Here is a 5,455-nt window from a genome sequence, read left to right as displayed (position 1 = left end):
TGAAGAGTTTCTCCTTTTCACTTGAGCAATGTATTTTTAGTATGCATGAAGAGTTGGAGCAAAGTATAGTGTATAAAATGTTCTTTTCTTTGGCTTTTTTGTGGTGTGGGGTTGGGGTGGGGTTTTTCTTGGTTTGTGTTGGGTTTTTTCCTCTTCTTCTGGTTGTTTTGTTTGCTGTGTGCAGGTTCCACCACCATGTTCACAGCCTCTGCAGTATCTCTCTGGACTTACTTGGATTTCAAAAGGCTCCTTAGTCTTTCTTTACATTAAATTGTGAGAGAACTCGACATGATAACAAGTATCATTGATCTTAGAAGACTTAAGGAATGAAAAGACTGGATGAGGCACTTAGTGCCATGGTCTAGTTGACTGGATGGGGCTGGGTGATAGGTTGGACTGGATGATCTTGGAGATCTCTTCCAACCTGGTTGATTCTATGATTCTATGTGGGGTCGATCCTGATTTTTGTTTTTACTTAAATTAGTATTAAGTCTCAGAATGCAGCCAAAGCAGTACGAAGGTTTCTGCTAAGCAAATGTGCATTCCATGCATAGTGTCCAAAGGAAATACTACTTCTGTATGGCATAAGGAAATTAGTCAAGAAATCAAAATGTGTAAGTACGTGTAAAGCCTCTGACAGAGGCAGAGTAGAAATACTAACCTTCCACCTTTTCCAGTCACTGCAATCAGATTTCAAAAGACTGGGGACAGCTGAGTTTGCTGGATGAGGCACTTAGTGCCATGGTCTAGTTGATTGGATAGGGCTGGGTGCTAGGTTGGACTGGATGAGCTTGGAAGTCTCTTCCAACCTGCTTGATTCTATGAAAAAATCTACTGAGACTGTCACTTATTGCTACTGTCTGTGAATTGTGTTTCTTCACAAGCTGCTTTCTCCTGCTTGCTCCAGGTAATGACTCAGGATGTTGAATTAGATGCCACTTGAAGGATTAAGGTACTACTGAAACTTGGCATAAATTTAAACAGTCTCCATGGTGAGAATGCTTGGCAAATTTAGAGCTGATCATGTGTTCCTGTTATCTTCATGGATCATTTCCAAATTCATCTATTCAGGCAGAGAAAGCAAGAGCCTCTGCTCTACAGACACACTTATGTATGCTTGGATGAGTGCTGCCAGGGGCCCCAGAGGGCTTGATGTTAGCCTTCTGTGCTGACACAAGTGGTGAGATGGTAGGAGCTGGGGCTCTTTATCAGGCCAGCACAGGTGGAACCCTGGAATGTTAGGTGATGTGCTTTTCTTTTCATCTCTGAGGAATACATTGTCCTTTCAGGATCTGAAGGCAAGCTAATGGTGTAGGCCCTGAGCTTTGGCCAGGCTAAGGTACTCTGAGTATATGCAGAACTGTCAGAGCTGAATTGTGCTTCCTTTAGGTTCATTAGGTGTTTGTTTTCTTTTTTTACCTAACCCTTGTTCTCACAGCACTGCTCATCCCAATTTTTCTGCTGCTGCTGCCTGCGTTATTCCTCACCCATCTGGTTTCTGCCCTTCATTTCTCTTTCCCTCTGCCTTCTAGGGAAGTGACAAACCTGAAACAGTTGAGTAGTCAAGTGCATCTGAAATAAAACAAGATGATGCATATGGCATGGTTCAGTGGATGGAGCATTTCATTCTGCATCAGAAAAAAGTTCTTTCTCTGCCACTCATCTTTTTTTTTTTTCAACTCTGAACAAGCTATTTCATCTTAATTTGGGCTATCAGACAAGAACAAGGCTGTGTGCCTTCTCTTGCACACTTTGAAATTCAGGTTTGTAATGTGGGGTGTTTTTTGGGTATGAATGAATGTTTTACTGATTGTATGAGAAGAACTGAGCAGGTCTGTTTATGTGTGGCTGGCATATACTAGAAGAACAGTTAACAAGGTCATCTTTTTGTTGGAGCTGCTTGCCTGTAGAATATATTCTTGTCTTTGATCTCTAATAGTTCAAGTTTGTCATTTTTTCCAGATCATCTCCCAAAGAATGTATAAAAATACATGAGAGCTGAGCATGGAGGTCATGGAGAGCACAGAACCTGTACACTTCTGCAGGACCACAGTGTAAATGTCCTGCTTCCTGCTGCCAGAAGGGACATCCCATGAGACACATGCTTTACAGGACAGCATTGCAGAACAATGCCAGCACTGGTGCATCCTCCTCATGTGCCAGTCCTACTGGAGATGTAGGCATCTCACCAGCTGCAGGCAATGCACTATCTCACAGGCACTGGGCAGAGTGATGCAAACATCCAAGTGACTCTACGTGGAGCTGCTGTGGAACTAGATGGGCTTATTTGGCTGAGCACAGTCCAGAATCTGTTGGACTGAATCTGAGCTTGTTTGTGCAGACCCACCTGTGCTCTTGTACTGCCTGGCCTAGTAGTGAAATACAGTGAAGCTCTGCAGTAATTTGCATGCTGCCCATACATCTACATGCTGCCCAGCAGGCCCCAGTGACTACAGCAGTTTTGGGATTGCAGCACTGCATGGTGCTCCATGTTGTGATCTGATAAATCCATCTGGGCTGGAGCACCTGAACCATTTCTGTTCTCCAGCAAGGGCTGCAGATAACGAAGCTGTTACCAGCAGCTGCTTTAGGCTATCATCATAGTAGTTGTAACACTGAGGATGCCAACTTATCCTAAGTTTGAGGGTTTTCTTTAGTTCACTTTTCGTTGATCAGATGCTCATCTTGAGAACAACAAAGTAAGTCAAAGATAAACTTCAGGCCAGGAGCAACTCCTTTCCCTTTTCTTTAACACAAAAAAAATAACCCTGAAAAACAAGCAAACAACCCAAACAAACAGATGCTCAAAACATGCCTCAAACCAAGACAAGGAATGAAAAATTCTAAGGAATGAAAAAACCCAGTAAATATTATGCTGATAACACAGAATGCTTGAAAGAAAAGTGTATTCATTATCACAGAACACACAGATGTCAGCAAGAAAGTTGTAACGGACTACACAACCTGCTCACTTTTTTGAGGTTATGGCTGTGCTGTCTCCTGGAACTCACAATTGCTACAAAGAGCAATGAGTGGACCCTCCAGGGCATTCACACTGCTAGAATTTTTGTTTCCACTGAATACAGTAGACAGTGAGTCAGAAATCCCAGGCTCACAGGATGTTAGGGGTTGGAAGGGACCCAAGGAGATCATCGAGTCCAACCTCCCTGCCAGAGCAGGACAATCCTATCTAACACAGGTCACAGAGGAACACATCCAGACAGGCCTTGCAAGTCTCCAGAGAAGGAGACTCCACAGCCTCTCTGGGAAGCCTGTGCCAGTGGTCTGAGACCCTTAAAGAAGTTCCCCTTTGTGTTGAGGTGGAACCGGTTTTTCTGCAATTTACACCCGTTGCTTCTTATCCTATCCCAGGGAGCAGTGAGCAGAGACTGTCCCCCTGCTCCTGGCCAGCCCTTAGATACTTATAAACATATATCAAATCCTCTCTCAGTCTTCTCTTTCTCAGACTAAAAAGTCCCAAATTTCTCAGCCTCTCCTCATAAGCCTTGCCCTCCAGTCCCCTCATCAGCCTCCCCAGCAGATCCCTGTCCCTCTTAAAGTGGGGAGGCAAAAATCGAACACAGCAGTCAAGATGAAGTCTCAGCAGGGCAGAATAGAGGGGGAGAAGAACCTCCCTTGACCTGCTGGACACACTCCTCCTAATACACCCCAGGATCTCATTGGCCTTTTTGGCCACAAGGGCACATTGCTTTGCCATGGGTAACTTCTTATCCACCAGGACCCCCAGGTCCCTCTCCACAGGACTGCATTCCAGAAGATCACCTCCCACTTGGGTATGTTGACTTTTACCATTATACAATGACCCTTCCCCCAGAATGCTTCAAAAGCAGGTGTAAAAGCTTGCATTCTGGAGAGTCCAAGAAAGAGGAAACAAAGTGAGGCTCTGGTAGTTATTAATTTCTGAGACAGCCCTTGAAGAACACTTCCTTGTAGACTCACAAAGAAAAGAAGGTGGAAAACCTGGGCTCAGAGTTGCAGCAGTGCAGTGTAATGTGTGTTATGATTCATTGGTATGTATTGTTATGAAGGGGCTGCCTGTTCTCATTGGAACTCCCTTGATAGATGAACAGGCAAACAGTTTTCTGAGGGAAGGATGGTATCAGAAAAGAAATGCAATAAAACATCAGATCTTTTTCAACTGAGTCACCCTTTTATCCTGCAGATAGTTTAAAAAAAGGAAATCATACATTAGAAATGTAGTTTTGGGGGCTTAATTTTTTTCCTTCCTTTGGTTCAAAGGAGATATTGGCAGATAGAAAATCCAGGGAAGCTTTTCAATTCTTTTTGTTCTCTCTCTTACTGACTATTAGGAGGCATTCATTTCATGAAGGTTTTTTTTTCTTTCTTGTGTGGTCCTGTGTGGCTTAGGACTTTAGTGCTCTGGCACAATTTGGTTTTCAGATTTGAATAAACAGGAGACTTTATGACTTTATTAGGAGGATGTGCTCTTGTCTGAGCAAAGCTGGTGAGTGGCCCCTTCTGAGAGCTGGGGTGTGCAGTGATGCATCGGGTACTAAAGAGCTGCCTGCTTTGAGGATGCTTCTGCAATTCAGGTGGCATCATTAAGAATTTTTGCCCTGGGAGAGTGAAGCCCTCCTGAACAGGATGTGGCAGGAATAGAGCTTTGTGGAGCTCACTTGAGAGCCACAAGATACATGTGATGAGCAGTGACCCCAAACCGTGTTTCTTCCCTCTTGCCTTAGGGGAAAAATGCAAATGAACACCTTGACATGCTTGCTAGGTCAGCCTGATCTGCTGCAGGTATTCAGCCTGCAACGTGTGGGCTAAAGCATGAACAATTCAGTAAACTTGAAATCAAAACTTAATGCTTTAGATGTAAGAGCAGCAGCCTAAAATGCAGCCTGTTGAAGGGGAAAAAAAAGGATCTTATGTTTTCTACAAGCCTCATTATGACATCTTCAAGACTGTACTAATATGAGGCAGCAGTAGTGCTACTAGGATCCCAAGATGCAGCTGTCAAGTAACATCTGCCAAAAAGAGACTTGCTTCATTACCTTCAAACCTCTCCATTGCTCATTAGGTCTCACCAGATGGGGATTCAGTATTTTGAAGTCAGTCATCCTGTATGAAGTAGTTTGTCCATGACACTGATGAACAATTATCTGCCCATGCAGTTGGGATTTCTATGCTGTTTATTTCAACCGAGTGTCAGTACAGGGCACAACTTCAGCATGTGAAGGCAAGAATCAGTCAGTTGAATCAGGTCAGTTTGGCTAACTACATGAATGAGAATGAAAGTTTTCTACCATAATCAGCTATTAATTTCCCTGTAATGGAATCCATAATTATAACCCTCAGAAGGTTTTGCTACATGTTTTTAATTTATTTTACTTTTTCAAGTAGTGAAAAACACTAATTACAAATTAAAAAGAAAAGATCATTCCAAGCCTTCCAGCAGAAGATAAACTGCTGT

Source organism: Pogoniulus pusillus, chromosome 34 (assembly GCF_015220805.1).
Source record: "Pogoniulus pusillus isolate bPogPus1 chromosome 34, bPogPus1.pri, whole genome shotgun sequence".
NCBI classification, from domain to species: domain Eukaryota; kingdom Metazoa; phylum Chordata; class Aves; order Piciformes; family Lybiidae; genus Pogoniulus; species Pogoniulus pusillus.
This window is presented reverse-complemented; position numbering follows the sequence as displayed.